General features: G+C 39.2%; 1 protein-coding gene and 1 non-coding gene across 12 annotated transcripts in view; one reads left to right on the top strand and one right to left on the bottom strand.

Annotated features, from left to right (window-relative positions):
- The window catches only part of TDRD3 (tudor domain containing 3), a 328,644-nt gene that overhangs the window by 149,640 nt on the left and 161,184 nt on the right, over positions 1-17,820 (top strand). The window lies entirely within an intron of this gene.
- Positions 17,691-17,752, bottom strand: LOC118148343 (U7 small nuclear RNA). The gene has a single exon (XR_004735118.1). It is a non-coding gene; the product is annotated as a U7 small nuclear RNA (small nuclear RNA).

Raw genomic sequence — 17,820 nt, 5'->3', positions numbered from 1 at the left:
GACAGAGTTTCACTCTTGTTACCCAGGCTGGAGTGCAATGGCACGATCTTGGCTCACTGCAACCTCTGCCTTCTGGGTTCAGGCAATTTTCCTGCCTTAGCCTCCTGAGAAGCTGGGATTACAGGCACGCGCCACCATGCCCAGCTAATTGTTTTTGTGTTTTTAGTAGAGATGGGGTTTCACCATGTTGACCAGGATGGTCTTGATCTGTTGACCTCGTGATCCACCCGCCTCGGCCTCCCAAAGTGCTGGGATTACAGGCTTGAGCCACCGCGCCTGGCCTAATTATACCTTCTTATACTAGTGGTAATAGACATAAAATATGAGTTTATGCATATAATAAGAAGGTATTAGAAGTTTTAGTTTCTCACTATTCCAGTACAACTCTTAGAAATAGATATATTTTGTAGAGAATATCAGTAGTTCTTTACAAGGTTTAATATTAAGTGCAGAGTTTTTAAAATCTAGTATTATGATATACCTTTAATTACAACACTTCATGGCCTTTAAAGTAAGTCATATGTACAAGACAGGCAGATATAAAAACCTTAGTATACTCTTTTGAAAAGGATTCGAATCATTAAAACACATTTTTATATGCTGAAGAACAGAGGAAACCAACTGCTTTTTAATCAGATTTTAGGGGAACTTATTGGAGACATCCTTTTATTTTGAAATATTTTCTATTTCTTTAAGGAACATTTGTAACTGTCTCTTTGGCTTATATTATTGTGAAATTAAAATGTTCAAAGGTCATAAGCCTTGTTGACCTTCTGTCTCAAAATATATTACATATTGCTTTACAGCTTCTATTGATACTGTAAACTGCGAAAAATGACCGGATATTGTGTTAAACTGTACAGGTGTTCAGTTTTCAAGGTGCTGTTTGCAGGTTTTTTTTTTTTTTGGCAACAAATCTAAAAATCTAGTTTCAAGTACCTGTAGACTTGACTGCCTTAATCATAAAGGGGTATAAAAAGAAACTTGCTACCTCAGCAGATTGAAAATAATTTTTTCCTTTCACACAGCAGCATTTGCTAAATCAACTAAAAATTACATAGTAACATTTCAAGAACCATAAAAATATGACTATGTCAACTTTTTTGGCTTATGTTTTCTCCTTTTGACAAAATAATATTGGCATTTTGACTTATCACGTTTCAGTTAAGTGCCATCAGTCAAGAAATTCATTCTTTCTGAGAGGTCTAGGATCTAGAAGTAGCTGAAGAACACTATTGCCAGATAAATTTTGGAAGAAGCATACTGCATGCCCAGCAATGCATAAATTTTCATGTAAAAATTTGAGAAACACTTATGAAGTCACAGCACAACAAAGAAAAGCAGACGGGCAAAAATGTATGGTAATAATTAAATTATTAAAAAGTGTGACATCAAAGACACTGATAGCAGAAAAGAAACAGGTTGGTGATAGACAAAAGGAGGAAAGGACTGCGTGGTGCTCTAGGGCTGGACAGAGAGCCTGTATGTACCATGGCACTGGAACCTCAATAGGTTTCACATCTCCACTGGATTGGTGTGAGTGTGTGTATGTACTTCTCACCTGTAGTACAGCTTTATGGCCTTAAAAGTAGAGACAAATAGCAGTATAGTGCCCTTGAATTATAATATCTTTACAATAATAAGTAAGACATACGCAGAGAAACATATAACTCTATACAATGATGTGTGCACTGAAATACGTTTGGTAAATATTTATGCCTCCTGTATACAAAGCACTGTGTTTGTTGCTGAGATGTAATGATATACAAGACAGGCAGAATTTAAACATGATATACACTGGTATTTTACTTGCAAGATGTTGTTGAAACACATCTGGGAGCAATTAACCCAGACGTGGGAAGGTTGGAAGGCTTTCCAGTACTAATGATGTATAAGCAAGGTTTTTGTATATGTCTTCTTTAAGTATCATGTCTTCTGCTCTTTGGTTAAGGAAAAAACAAGGCACCGTGTATGTCTTCTTTAAATATTGCGTCTTCTGGTCTTTGGCCAAGGAGAACAAGGCACATTCATCAATGCACTCCTTCAACAAATAGTTCTTTGTTGTTGGTGGTGGTTTGTTTGCTTTTTGAGACAGAGTCACACTTTGTTTCCCAGGCTGGAGCACAGTGGCATGATTTTGGCTCACTGTAACTTCTGCCTCCCAGGTTCAAGTGATTCTCTTGCCTCAGCCTCCTGAGTAGCTGAGATTGCAGGTGCCCGCCACCATGCCCAGCTAATTTTTGTATTCTTAGTTAATATGGTTTGGTTCTGCATCCTCACCCAGACCTTGTCTTGTAGCTCCCATAATTCCCATGTATTGTGTGAAGGACCCAGTAGGAGATGATTGAATTATGGGGACAGGTCTTTCCCATGCTGTCTTTGTGATAGTGAATGGATCTCATGAGATCTGATGGTTTTAAAAACAGGAGTTGCCCTGCACAGGCTCTCTTTTTGCCTGTTCCATCCATGTAAGATGTGACTTACTCCTTCTTCCTCTCTGCCATGATTGTGAGGCCTTCCCAGCCATGTGAAACTGTAAGTCCAATAAACTTCTTTCTTTTGTAAATTGCCCAGTCCCACGTATGTCCTTATCAGCAGCATGAGAAAGGACTAACACATTAGTAGAGACAAGGTTTCACCATGTTGGCCGGGGTGGTCTTAAACTCCTGACCTTAGGTGGTCCATCTGTGCTGGCCTCCCAAAGTACAGGGATTACAGATGTGAGCCACAGTGTCCAGCCTCAACAAATAATTCTTAAACACCATGTTGTGGCAGGCACTTCGTTTAGTACAGTCAGATGTCAAGTGGTCATTAGTCACATTTCTCTTAAAGAGAAAAAACCATTAATTACGTATTCAAACATACTGTATCTATAAAATATACTAGAGAGGAGAAGAGACACCATTCCAAATGCACATGTTAAAGCGGAATTACCCTTTGCATGGTGGTCAGAGAATGCTTCCCTGAGATCTGGAGGATAAATGATAACTGACTAAAAGGAGCAGAGCATCTGCAAAAGTCATGGGGCACTAGGGAGCATGGTGAGTACAAATATCTGAAGGACCTTGGTGGCTAGAGGGTGAGACAGAGTGACAGTGTAGTGAGATGGGATTAGGAGATACTTAACAACAGGTCACATAGCTTGGACCTGTTGGCCATGTTAGGTTTCGTTTTTATTTTGAAGGCAATAGGAATCAGTTGATGAATTTTAATCATGATGTGAGGGTTATGGTGGAGATAGTTTTGAAGTATCCTTGGCTTGAAGAAAATGGAGCTGCACAGGACTATTAAATAGATGATGTTGGTTGAGATAGAGAGCAGCAGATTGATTTGACAGCTCTTTGGAAAGTAAATGGACAGGACTTTTTGACGGATTGGACATGAATGACAGAGGAGCTTTCAAAGGGTTGATTTCTAGGTTTTGGGCTTACAGTCTCAAATCAATTACAATTCAGTTATAGAGGGACTCTTAGAAGATGGTTATATTTTTTGGGTTTGGGGGTCATGAGTTAAAATGGCATTACTTGAGTGTGAGGTGCCTTTAAGTCATCTAAAATAAGTCAGGCATTAAGAAATACCAGTCTTGCACTCAGAAGAAAAGACTGGGCTAGAGATAAATTTGGACTCATTTCAGCATAGGTGGTGATTGAAATGGTGCATGGATAAGATCATCTAAGGCTGTAGCTGTCCAGTATCATGGTCATTAGTCACATATGGCTACTGATCACTTGGAATATATCAAGTCTAAATTCAGATGTGCTATAAACATAAAATACATACTGAATTTGAAAAACCATATAAAACATGAGTGGAAGGATCCTGGTAATTTTTACATTGATCGTATTTTAAAATGTTTTGTAAAAATAATTATTAAATGAATTTCACCTTTTTTTGTTTTTAAAATATGGCTACAAGACAATTTAAAATTATATATGTGGACATTATATTTGCTGGACAGTACTGATGTAAGAACCAGGCTTTGAGTAAGAGGCTGGGTTCAAGTACTGAGAAATTTTAGCATTTTTAGAGGAGAATTAGTCATTAAGGAGCTGCCAGATAGGGGGAAAGGGTTTAGAATGCATTATAAAGTCATTGACTTTACTAAGAAGAGAAAATGGACATATCTTTAAGAGTTCTTTGGTAAGACTATTTGATATGGTCAGTATTACTTTATCGACCTGCTGATATTAGAGACTTAGAGCAGCTTTTTAAACATTCTTTATAAATGTAGATATCTGAAAGTCTTTTAAAAAAATTCCCTCACAATCTTTCTCCAAATTCCTCAAAATATATAGAAAGCAAATAAAATGTAGCCACAGCTTTTCAGAAGGCAGTCTGTCATGAATATTATATGAAGATATTAAGAAAAAACATTTTTATTTTACTCAATTTCTAAGAGGGACCATGAGGATTTTGAAAATTAATAAAGGTGGATTTTGTAAAATACCTAATGTGAAACAGTAGGTTAAGTATTGATGGAAAAACTTGCTAAATAATTTAAGCCAGTATTTTTAATGAATTTGGAATTGATTCAGTTCAAGCTTTGTTTTGAGAGAGAAATAAGGATATATGTTAAGTTTAGGTGTCCATAACGTTGATAGTTTGATCGATGCCTTATGATTTTGTAAGCTTCTGTAAGGGAAGGATCAAGTCTTTACATATTTTTGTAGTATTCCAAGCATTTAGCGGGATGTAAGATGCACAGTAGACACTTAAATACTTGTGGAATGAATGTTATTCTCATTTTAATTGGTCTTTGTATCATTCATCATTTTGCTTTTGTGTCCTCAAGGGATGTGAAACTTCTTCAAGGTTTTTGTAGAGTAGAAAATTAGTTCTGAAATGAATGTTGTGAAATTTAAACAAAGTGTTATGAAAAATGTGATCTCAGAAATGCAGGAAATAAACTGTTATAAGAAAGCTTTCTCTTTGTTGATATTTTCTACCTTGTTTATAGAATTCAACTGTTAGAGATAATACCTAGTGATAAGGTAGATAATATACTTAAATGTATATGTTTGTATTTAGTTAGGAGAAAAATTTGAAATATGTTGATAACATTTCTTTGCTTGAGACAACTAGCTATCTCTTTAGGGTCTTTGAAATGTTTTCTCTCAAAGTAATAGTAGTAGGAACTGTTTTCTGAATTACTTCTTTCACATTTGATGTTTTATGAGATAGTGACAAATTCTTTTCTTTTTGAAATTTCAGAATTGCTTAGAGTTAGTACTTCAGTGATATGGTGTGGCTGTGTCCCCACCCAAATCTCAACTTGAATTGTTTCACTCTGAATTCTCATGTGTGGTAGGAGGGACCCAGAGGGAGGTAATTGAGTCATGGGGGCCAGTCTCTCCCATGCTATTCTCATGATAGTGAATAAGTCTCGTGAGGTATGATAGGTTTATCAGCATTTCTGCTTTTGCTTCTTCCTCATTTTCTTTTACCATGGCCATGTAAGAAGTTCCTTTTGCCTCCCGCCATGATTCTGAGGCTTCCCCAGCCATGTGGAACTGTAAGTTCAATTAAACCTCTTTTTCTTCCCATTCTCAGATGTGTCTTTATCAGCAGCATGAAAATGAACTAATACAGTAAATTAATACCAGTAGAGTGGGGCGTTACTGAAAAGATACCCAAAAATGTAAAAGCAGCTTTGGAACTGGGTAACAGGCTGATGTTGGAACAGCTCTCAGGGCTCATAAGAAGACAGGTAATTGTGGGAAACCTTGGAACTTCCTAGAGACTTACTTGTTGAATAGCTTTGTCCAAAGTGCTGATAGCGATATGGACAATAAGATCCAGGCTGAGGTGGTCTCAGATGACAATGAGGAACTTGTTGGGAACCAGCGCAAAGGTGACTCTTGTTATGTTTTAGCAAGGCATTTTGCCCCTGCCCTAGAGATTTGTGGAACTTTCGACTTGAGAGAAATGATTTAAGGTATCTAGCAGAAGAAATTTTTAAGCAGCTAAGTGTTCAAAAGGTGACTTGGGTGCTGTTAAAAGCATTCCATTTTAAAAGGGAAAAAGAGCATATAAGTTTGGAAAATTTGCTGCCTGTGTTACCACAGGCAAGGAAACCCATTTACTGGGGAGACAGTCAAGCCAGCCGAAGAAATTTGCATAAGTAGCAAGAAGCCTAATGTTAATGTCTAGGACCATGGAGAAAATGTCTCCAGGTCATGTCAGAGACCTTCACAGCAGCCTCTCCCATTACACGCCTGGAGACCCAGGAGGAAAAAGTGGTTTTGTGGGCTCAGCCCAGGATCCCTGTGCTGTGTACAGCCTAGGAACTTGGTGTCCTGTGTTCCATTTGTTCCAGCTGTGGCTGAAAAGGGCCAATATACAACTTGAGCTGTGGCTTCAGAGGGTGGAAGCCCCAAGCCTTGGCAGCTTCCATGTGATGTTGAGCCTGTGGGGTCACAGAAGTCAAGAAATGAGGTTTGAGAATCTCTGCCTAGATTTCAGAGGATGTATGGAAATGCCTGGATACCCAGACAAAAGTTTGCTGCAGGGATGGAGCTGTCATGGAGAACCTCTGCTAGGGCAGTGTGGAAGGGAAATGTTGGGTTGGAGTCCCCCACACAGAATCCCTACTTGGGCACTGCCTAGTGGAGCTGTGAGAAGAAGGCCATTGTCTTCCAGAACCCAAAGTGGTAGTTCCACTGACAGCTTGCACCATGCACCTGAAAAAGCTGCAGACACTCAATGCCAGCCTGTGAAAGCAGCCAGGAGGGAGGCCGTACACTGCAAAGCCAAAAGGGTGGATCTGCCCAAGATCATGGGAACCTACTTCTTGCATTAGTGTGACCTGGATGTGAAACCTGAAATAAAATGAGATCATTTTGGAACTTTAAAATTTGACAGCCTTGCTGGATTTTGGACTTGCATGGGCCCTGTAACCCCTTTGTTTCGGCCAATTTCACTTATTTGGAATGGCTGCATTTACCCCATACCTGTATCCCATTGTCTCTAGGAAGTAGCTAGCTTACTTTTGGTTTTACAGGCTCATAGATGGAAGGGACTTGTCTTGTTTCAGATGAGACTTTGGACTGTGGACTTCGGGGTTAATGCTGAAATGAGTTAAGACTTTAGGGGACTATTGGGAAGGCATGATTGGATTTGAAATGTGAGGCCATGAGAGTTGGAGAGGTCGGGGTTGGAACTATATGGTTTGGCTATTTCTCTACCCAAATCTCAACTTGAATTTTATCTCCCAGAATCCCCAAGTGTGGGAGGGACCCAGGGGGAGGTAATTGAATAATGGGGGCTGGTCTTTCCTGTGCTATTCTTGTGATAGTGAATAAGTCTCATGAGGTCTGATGGGTTTATCAGGGGTTTCTACTTTTGCTGCTTCCTTATTTTTCTCTTGCTTCTACCATGTAAGAAGTTCCTTTTGCCTGCCACGATGATTCTGAGGCCTCCCCAGCCACGTGGAACTGTAAGTCCTATTAAACCTCTTTGTCTTCTCAGTCTCAGGTATGCCTTCATTAGTAGCATGAAAATGGACTAATATATTTAATTAGAAAGGAGTTAGGATGATGAGATTATATTTTATGGTAGGGCCTTTAATGAGGCAAAGAAGTAGGCATAAGTGTCTTGCAGTCTGCGTTGTCACAGAGTTCAAGTCCACTGAGGTTTTACCTGAGGACACTGCTAAACAGAGATAACAAAGATAACTCTTTGTTATCTTGCAATTATGAGCACCAAAAAGGATGTGTATATGTTACTGTTAGAACATAAAGCATGTAAAATGGACTCCTCAGTATCCTTGCTCAGTTCACCGTACTCAGAATGGCAAGTACTGATAACGCTTTGTGTCTGTGCTGAGAGCCCAAGTTGGTATTCAGGGGCCTCTCCTCCTAGGAATATGCCATGATCTTTTCTCTAGGCTGCCTGCAGATTCCCTTATTATGTTCTAATTTGAGTAATAATGAGATTTCTCAGGATTGTGTTGATTTGACTTCTTTCCTCAGTTTTGCTTCTTGGGGATAGATGGGGTAGGGTTAGTACTCAGACTTGATTAGAATCTTCTTTGGTTGCTACATTTTGAAGTTGAATAAGAGGTGGATGTACGTTTTCCTTTATTTTGGTTGTTGCTGATGAATTTTTTGACTAGCTTTTCTGGTTGTGGTGTTTTTGCTTTGTTTTTACATTTTTTTTCCTGTATAATTAATTACTCATTCATCAAAAGTCTTTATAAACATATTAATTAGATGTTTCCTTGGTAATTAAAGTTGATACATAATGAAAGTTTTTATATGCGTATATGAAAAACATAATGGCTGTACAATACTGTGAAATTTCAGTGACCATTTTTGTCCTGTGTTTACATTGTTGTTAGGGCAAAATGGCTACCCAAAACAACATTTAACTTTGTTAATAAACATATCTAACTGCTCTTTGCAATGCAGACACCTGCCATAATACTCATTAAATTTTCTACCAGTTGTACTTATTTTGCTATAGTTGCTCACAATTAAAAGATATATTAATATAATTAGATGTAGTTTCTTAAATTTAGAATTTAACAAGTTGAGATTTTGATTTGGTATCATGAAAAACAGTACAGTGTAGTGTTATTTACTTTCACAGTTACAGGATAATGAGAATGGACCTAGTACTTAAATAATACATTACAGTAATTATGGTGTGCCTACTGAAGTTTTATTATCTTGAAAGCGCAACCGAGTCTTGACATTTTCACCAGTTTCTACTTATGTGAATAAGCATTTATTTTGATACTATTTTAAGCAAAATGCAGATAACAGGTTACGTACAACACTGGCCTGAGCTATATTTTTCTAATGTTTAAAAAAAATGCCCCGCATTAATTAGGTTGAAGGCTAGGCTGATGTAAGAGAAGCCTGAAGAACATAGGTTTGGTTTTTTTGTTTGTTTGTTTTGTTTGTTTGTTTTCTTGGTCACAAAACAACTCAGAATAGACAGTTCTGCTTTGTGCTGTCATTTAAGGACCCAGGTTCCTTTCATCTTATTGCTTTGATGTCCCCTCACCCCTTGCTACTCCAAGTGTGGTCCATAGACCAGCAGCATTGACATCACCTGGTAGCTTGTTAGAAATGTAGACTCTCAAACCTCACCAGCATCTTAATTTTAATAAGAGTCTTATTAAAGAATCTTATTGCACATTAAAGTTTGAGGAGCAGTACTCTAGGGTATTGTCATTGTCTTCAGGGTCATAGCAGAGTAGCTGTCACATTGGGGTTTCCCTAGCTGGAATGGGAAGAACAGCAGAGAGCCATAGAGTCAGTTAGTTCCCTGATGCAGATACATCATATCCTTGGTTTCCAAGAACTTTAATCTGACATCTACCTGAAAGAGATTCTGAGAACTGTGGCCTAGCTCAGTGATTCTCAAATAATCAATTAGTTAAATCTTGTAAACTATAAAACCTTGTGGCAGTGTGAAATTGCTCCAAATGTTTCTCACTGTTTACCTCAGTTTCTGTATATATCCCGTCATGTGGCAGTAACAGAGTATCCACAAACCACACTTGAAATAGGTCTGTTCTACCCAGGCATATTTGAATTTTTCATTCAGCGATATTGTTCAACCTATGGTAAATTTGAGTGAATTGGTATGAATAAATGAGGCCCTATTTTTTTGGCCTTTCATACTTTTTGATTTAGTTTACTTAATATTCTTCTACTTTTAAAAAAATAGTATTTTTAATAATAATTTTATGTTTGTAAGGACTTTTCAACTTGTAAAGCCCTTTTCCCTATGTATATGACATTCTATAATAATAGGTAGTATGGACCGCATTTGTTTATAAAAAGGGATTGCAAGCCTTATTGGTTTAATCATGCTGCTAACTCATGACACATCAAGAAATGGATGCATTTTTTAAATGAAATGATGCCTTCTTTTTATGTATTTTGTAACTTTCTTATACTTTTAGTTATGAATTAATATTTGTTTTGAATTGGTGTTAGGAAATTTATTTGTGCCATTATCATATTGGCCAACTGCTTGATATTTTTTTAAATTATTCTTGCTTTGACATGTTTTCATGGAAAATAAAATTGAATTAGACGTTCGTGGTCTTTTAAAATGGTTTACCTTATCACAGTAGCTTTCATGTGTAAATTGTTTAGAGTTATTGGTAATGCTTTAAGCAAAAGTATATGTAAAATATATAATTATAGATCTCTATATATATATCTAAGATGTGTACTTTAAAAGTGGGAAAATAGGCTCACGTTTGACTGAATGTTTTTGTAATTTTCAACTTGCTTGTTGATTTTATGGCCTGCCTGGTATTCCCCTGCAGTATCCTTATGCCCCCAGTTTTTTTTCTTTTTTGCCTAAGTATCCAATATATATGAACTAATAGGTCAACAGGAAGTTAGTATTGTGAAAATGCCCCCAAGGAATGGGCTCAGAAGCTTGAATCACTTTGTGTTTGAAACTGAGATGTATAAATTAAATGATTTTGAATAAACATTTATATTAGAATTAATTAATTAGAATGAATTAGAATTTCATCACAAAACTCGATTATTGTGAGAGATTACTGAGAAAAAGCAAATAGTTGCAAAAACACTACCATGTACCTTTTTTTTTTTTTTTTTTTTTTTAATTTTTTATTGGATTATAGGTTTTGGGGTACATGAGCAGAGCATGCAAGACAGTTGCGTAGGTACACACATGGCAGTGTGCTTTCTTTTCTTCTCCCCTTCACCCACGTTTGGCTTTTCTCCCCAGGCTATTTCTCCCCACCTCCCCCTCCCACTGGCCCTCCCCTTTTCCCCCCAATAGACCCCAGTGTTTAGTACTCCCCTTTCTGTGTCCATGTGTTCTCATTTTTCATCACCCACCTATGAGTGAGAATATGCGGTGTTTCATTTTCTGTTCTTGTGTCAGTTTGCTGAGGATGATGTTCTCCAGATTCATCCATGTCCCTACAAACGACAGAAACTCATCATTTCTGATTGCTGCATAATATTCCATGGTGTATATGTGCCACATTTTTCCAATCCAGTCTATTATCAATGGGCATTTGGGTTGATTCCAGGTCTTTGCTATTGTAAACAGTGCTGCAATGAACATTCGTGTACATGTGTCCTTAGAGTAGAAGGATTTATAGTCTTTTGGATATATAGCCAGTAATGGGATTGCTGGGTCAAATGGAATTTCTATTTCTAAGGCCTTGAGGAATCGCCACACCGTCTTCCACAATGGTTGAACTAATTTACACTCCCACCAACAGTGTAAAAGTGTTCCTTTTTCTCCACATCCTCTCCAGCATCTGTTGTCTCCAGATTTTTTAATGATCGCCATTCTAACTGGCGTGAGATGGTATCTCAATGTGGTTTTGATTTGCATCTCTCTGATGATCAGTGACGATGAGCATTTTTTCATATGATTGTTGGCCTCATATATGTCTTCTTTCGTAAAGTATCTGTTCATATCCTTTGCCCACTTTTGAATGGGCTTGTTTGTTTTTTTCCTGTAAATCCGTTTGAGTTCTTTGTAAATTCTGGATATCAGCCCTTTGTCAGATGGGTAAACTGCAAAAATTTTTTCCCATTCTGTTGGTTGCCGATCCACTCTAGTGACTGTTTCTTTTGCCGTGCAGAAGCTGTGGAGTTTCATTAGGTCCCATTTGTCTATTTTGGCTTTTGTTGCCAATGCTTTTGGTGTTTTGTTCATGAAGTCCTTGCCTACTCCTATGTCCTGGATAGTTTTGCCTAGATTTTCTTCTAGGGTTTTTATGGTGCCAGGTCTTATGTTTAAGTCTTTAATCCATCTGGAGTTAATTTTAGTGTAAGGTGTCAGGAAGGGGTCCAGTTTCTGCTTTCTGCACATGGCTAGCCAGTTTTCCCAACACCATTTGTTAAACATGGAATCCTTTCCCCATTGCTTGTTTTTGTCAGGTTTATCAAAGATTGTATAGTTGTATGTATGTTGTGTTGCCTCCAGTGCCTCTGTTTTGTTCCATTGGTCTATATCTCTGTTTTGGTACCAGTACCATGCTGTTTTGATTACTGTAGCCTTGTAGTATAGTTTGAAATCCGGTAGTGTGATGCCCCCCGCTGTGTTCTTTTTGCTTAGAATTGACTTGGCTATGCGGGCTCTCTTTTGGTTCCATATGAAGTTCATGGTGGTTTTTTCCAGTTCTGTGAAGAAAGTCAATGGTAGCTTGATGGGGATAGCGTTGATTCTGTAAATTACTTTGGGCAATATAGCCATTTTCACGATATTAATTCTTCCTAACCATGAACATGGAATGTTTCTCCATCTGTTTGTGTCCTCTCTGATTTCGTTGAGCAGTGGTTTGTAGTTCTCCTTGAAGAGGTCTCTTACGTTCCTTGTGAGTTGTATTCCAAGGTATTTTATTCTTTTTGTAGCAATTGCGAATGGCAGTTCGCTCTTGATTTGGCTTTCTTTAAGTCTGTTATTGGTGTAGACGAATGCTTGTGATTTTTGCACATTGATTTTATATCCTGAGACTTTGCTAAAGTTGCTTATCAGTTTCAGGAGTTTTTGGGCTGAGGCGATGGGGTCTTCTAGGTATACTATCATGTCGTCTGCAAATAGAGACAATTTGGCTTCCACCTTTCCTATTTGAATACCCTTTATTTCTTTTTCTTGTCTGATTGCTCTGGCTAGAACTTCCAGTACTATATTGAATAGGAGTGGTGAAAGAGGGCATCCTTGTCTAGTGCCAGATTTCAAAGGGAATGCTTCCAGTTTTTGCCCATTCAGTATGATATTGGCTGTTGGTTTGTCATAAATAGCTTTTATTACTTTGAGATACGTTCCATCGATACCGAGTTTATTGAGGGTTTTTAGCATAAAGGGCTGTTGAATTTTGTCAAATGCCTTCTCTGCATCAATTGAGATAATCATGTGGTTTTTGTTTTTGGTTCTGTTTAAGTGGTGAATTACATTTATAGACTTGCGTATGTTGAACCAGCCTTGCATCCCCGGGATGAATCCTACTTGATCATGATGAATAAGTTTTTTGATTTGCTGTTGCAATCGGCTTGCCAATATTTTATTGAAGATTTTTGCATCTATGTTCATCATGGATATTGGCCTGAAGTTTTCTTTTCTTGTTGGGTCTCTGCCAGGTTTTGGTATCAGAATGATGTTGGTCTCATAAAATGATTTGGGAAGGATTCCCTCTTTTTGGATTGTTTGAAATAGTTTTAGAAGAAATGGTGCCAGCTCTTCCTTGTGTGTCTGGTAGAATTCGGCTGTGAACCCGTCTGGACCTGGGCTTTTTTTGTGTGGTAGGCTCTTAATTGCTGCCTCAACTTCAGACCTTGTTATTGGTCTATTCATAGTTTCAGCTTCCTCCTGGTTTAGGCTTGGGAGGACACAGGAATCCAGGAATTTGTCCATTTCTTCCAGGTTTACTAGTTTATGTGCATAGAGTTGTTTGTAATATTCTCTGATGATGGTTTGAATTTCTGTGGAATCTGTGGTGATTTCCCCTTTATCATTTTTTATTGCATCTATTTGGTTGTTCTCTCTTTTATTTTTAATCAATCTGGCTAGTGGTCTGTCTATTTTGTTGATCTTTTCAAAAAACCAGCTCTTGGATTTATTGATTTTTTGAAGGGTTTTTCGTGTCTCAATCTCCTTCAGCTCAGCTCTGATCTTAGTTATTTCTTGTCTTCTGCTGGGTTTTGAGTTTTTTTGGTCTTGGTCCTCTAGCTCTTTCAATTTTGACGATAGGGTGTCAATTTTGAATCTCTCCATTCTCCTCATATGGGCACTTATTGCTATATACTTTCCTCTAGAGACTGCTTTAAATGTGTCCCAGAGGTTCTGGCACGTTGTGTCTTCGTTCTCATTGGTTTCGAAGAACTTCTTTATTTCTGCCTTTATTTCGTTGTTTACCCAGTCAACATTCAAGAGCCAGTTGTTCAGTTTCCATGAAGCTGTGCGGTTCTGGGTCGGTTTCTGAATTCTGAGTTCTAACTTGATTGCACTATGGTCTGAGAGGCTGTTTGTTATGATCTCAGTTGTTTTGCATTTGTTGAGCAGTGCTTTATTTCCAATTATGTGGTCAATTTTAGAGTAGGTGTGATGTGGTGCTGAGAAGAATGTGTATTCTGTGGATTTGGGGTGGAGAGTTCTGTAAATGTCTATCAGGTTTGCTTGCTCCAGGTCTGAGTTCAAGCCCTGGATATCCTTGTTGATTTTTTGTCTGGTAGATCTGTCTAGTATTGACAGTGGAGTGTTAAAGTCTCCCACTATTATTGTGTGAGAGTCTAAGTCCTTTTGTAAGTCCTTAAGAACTTGCCTTATGTATCTGGGTGCTCCTGCATTGGGTCCATATATGTTTAGGATCGTTAGCTCTTCTTGTTGTATCGATCCTTTTACCATTATGTAATGGCCTTCTTTGTCTCTTTTGATCTTTGTTGCTTTAAAGTCTATTTTATCGGAGATGAGAATTGCAACTTCTGCTTTTTTTTTGCTTTCCATTTGCTTGGTAAATCTTCCTCCATCCCTTTATTTTGAGCCTTTGTGTATCCTTGCATGTGAGATGGGTTTCCTGGATACAGCACACTGATGGGTTTTGGATTTTTATCCAATTTGCCAGTCTGTGTCTTTTGATTGGTGCATTTAGTCCATTTACATTTAGGGTTAATATTGTTATGTGTGAATTTGATACTGCCATTTTGATGCTAAGTGGCTGTTTTGCCTGTTAGTTGTTGTAGATTCTTCATTATGTTGATGCTCTTTAGCATTCAGTGTGATTTTGGAATGGCTGGTACTGGTTGATCCTTTCTATGTGTAGTGCCTCTTTTAGGAGCTCTTGTAAAGCAGGCCTGGTGGTGACAAAATCTCTGAGTACTTGCTTGTTCGCAAAGGATTTTATTTTTCCTTCACTTCTGAAGCTCAGTTTGGCTGGATATGAAATTCTGGGTTGAAAGTTCTTTTCTTTAAGAATGTTGAATATTGGCCCCCACTCTCTTCTGGCTTGTAGTGTTTCTGCCGAGAGATCTGCTGTGAGTCTGATGGGCTTCCCTTTGTGGGTGACCTGACCTTTCTCTCTGGCTGCCCTTAGTATTCTCTCCTTTATTTCAACCCTATTGAATCTGACGATTATGTGCCTTGGGGTTGCTCTTCTTGCGGAATATCTTTGTGGTGTTCTCTGAATTTCCTGCAATTGAGTGTTGGCCTGTCTTGCTAGGTGGGGTAAATTTTCCTGGATGATGTCCTGAAGAGTATTTTCCAGCTTGGATTCATTCTCTTCGTCCCCTTCTGGTACACCTATCAAACGTAGGTTAGGTCTTTTTACATAGTCCCACATTTCTTGGAGACTTTGTTCATTCCTTTTTGCGCTTTTGTCTCTAATCTTAGTTTCTCGTTTTATTTCATTGAGTTGGTCTTCGACTTCAGATATTCTTTCTTCTGCTTGGTCAATTCGGCTATTGAAACTTGTGCACACTTCGCGAAGTTCTCGTATTGTGTTTCTCAGCTCCTTTAATTCATTCATATTCCTCTCTAAGTTATCCATTCTTGTTATCATTTCCTCAAATCTTTTTTCAAATCTTTTCTCAAGGTTCTTAGTTTCTTTGCATTGATTTAATACATGATCTTTTAGCTCACCAAAGTTTCTCATTATCCATCTTCTGAAGTCTAATTCCGTCATTTCGTCACAGTCATTCTCCGTCCAGCTTTGTTCCCTTGCTGGTGAGGAGTTTTGGTCCTTTCTAGGAGGCGAGGTGTTCTGGTTTCGGGGGGTGTTTTCCTCCTTTTTGCGCTGGTTTCTTCCCATCTTTGCGGATTTGTCCGCTGGTCGTCTGCGTAGTTGCTGACTTTTCGATTGGGTCTCTGAGTGGACACCCTGAATGTTGATGATGAAGTATTTCTGTTGCTTGGTTTTCCTTCTACCAGTCTAGCCCCTTCGCTGTACGAGTGCTGAGGTCCGCTCCAGACCCTGCTTGTCTGGGGTGCACCTCTAGCAGCTGTGGCACAGCGAGGGATGCTACCAGTTTCTTTTTCTGCTATCTTTGTCCCAGGATGGTGCCTGCCTAATGTCAGTCTTTTGGATATAGAGGGGTCAGGGAGCTGCTTGAGGAGACAGTTTGTACTTTATAGGGGTTTAATTGCTGAGCTGTGAGCTGTGTTGTTCATTCAGGGCTGTTAGGCTGCTATGTTTGATTCTGCTGCAACAGAGCTCATTAAAAAAACCCTTTTTTTTCTCAAATGCTGTGTTGAGGGGTTTGGGCTTTATTTTTGGATGTCCGTTGAGGTTCTGCCCAGCTAGGATGCAGACTAGCCACTGTTTGCCTGCCGAGGCTCCGCCCTGCTGTTGTGAGGCTCACCCTGGCTTCACTGTTCTGCTGTTCTCCGCCACGCCCTGCGGTGGAGTCTCTCTGTTGTAGCGGGTTGCCTTGGCAACGGCAGGCTGCGTCAGCAGTGGGTGTGTATCTCAGTAGGGACGGGTTGCCTCGGCAATGGCTGGCTGCGTCAGCAGTGGGCGTGTATCTCAGTAGGGACGGGTTGCCTCGGCAACGGCTGGCTGCGTCAGCAATGGGTGTGTATCTCAGTTGGGGCGGGTTACCTCGGTAATGGTGGCCGCCCCTCCCCCTCAGAGCGTCTCGGGCCGTCTGCTCGGGGCTTGTTTGAAATCGCGGTTTTGTTCGTCCCACTGGGCCAATCCTAACGCTCTGTTCCTGCAATCCCCTGGGCTGGCCCACTGTTCAAGTCTAGCTCAGTCTCAAGTCCAGCCCTCTCACGTCTCCAGTTGCCGGTTCAACAGGGCACCCGGACAAGTGCGCCCTGTGGGGAGCGCTGGGTAGGGCCGGCCGCTGCCACCCCGGCTGCCGGCTTCACCAGGCGTAATATCTGCCTGGCGTCCCGAGTCTCCTCTTCACTTGGGAATTTTCCCGTTCCGTGAGCAACAAAGATTAGTCTGGAAATGCAGCTCAGACCCACCTCTCCGCAGACACAACGAGAACTCCAATCCTGGGTTGTTCTCACAGCGCCATCTTGAGTCCTCCCCCCCATGTACCTTTTATATTCAGTTAGATTATGTCTGCTCGAGAAGCTGTATGGTTGGTGGTTACGAGCATGCGCTCTGAAGATCAACTCTCCTGAGCTGAGATCCGTCCTGGTTCTGCCACAGACTAGCTATAACCTTGGGCACATTTCTTAACTGCTCATGCCTCAGTTTGCTTATTTATAAAATGGTGTCAATTATTGTACCTACCTCATAGTATTGCTAGGAAGATTAGTAGGTTAATACACATAAAGTGCTTAGAACACTGCTTGGCATATGCTGAGTGCCCAGTAAATACTTAATGTTCTTACTATTGTATGTCAAGACTGGACTTGGCTTAAATTAGTGTTGCCAGTTAAATAAATTCATATGACATGCACATATAAATTTCTGATCTTGTGTCACCTTTGGAAAAAGTTGATGCCCTTTATTTAGATGATCTTATATAGCCTGTTGAGAGCATTACTTCAATAAAGATGAAATCTTTATATCTTAGGGATTTTTAGTCTCATAATAAAATATATCTTACCATTAGCATTTTATAGTCTTATAAATATTAATGTCTCAAAGATAAAATAGTACAGTTAGATAGAATATTTATTTCATATAATATTACATTATTTCACAGGAAGAATAGAAATTTGAGAGAGGAAGCTGTCAGTATTCAGTCTCTTTTTTTTAAATTATTTTTTATTCTTTTTTTTTTTTGGGCTTTCCGGCAAAAACCAGAAAGCCTGCTAGACAAATTCTAAAAGAGCTATACCACTAGTATTCAGTTGCCTAATATGGACATGAACTTAAGTCTCAGGTGCAGGTAGGTAATTTCATATTCTTGT

This window comes from Callithrix jacchus, chromosome 1, assembly GCF_049354715.1.
Source record: "Callithrix jacchus isolate 240 chromosome 1, calJac240_pri, whole genome shotgun sequence".
NCBI classification, from domain to species: Eukaryota; Metazoa; Chordata; class Mammalia; order Primates; family Cebidae; genus Callithrix; species Callithrix jacchus.
This window is presented reverse-complemented; position numbering and strand designations above follow the sequence as displayed.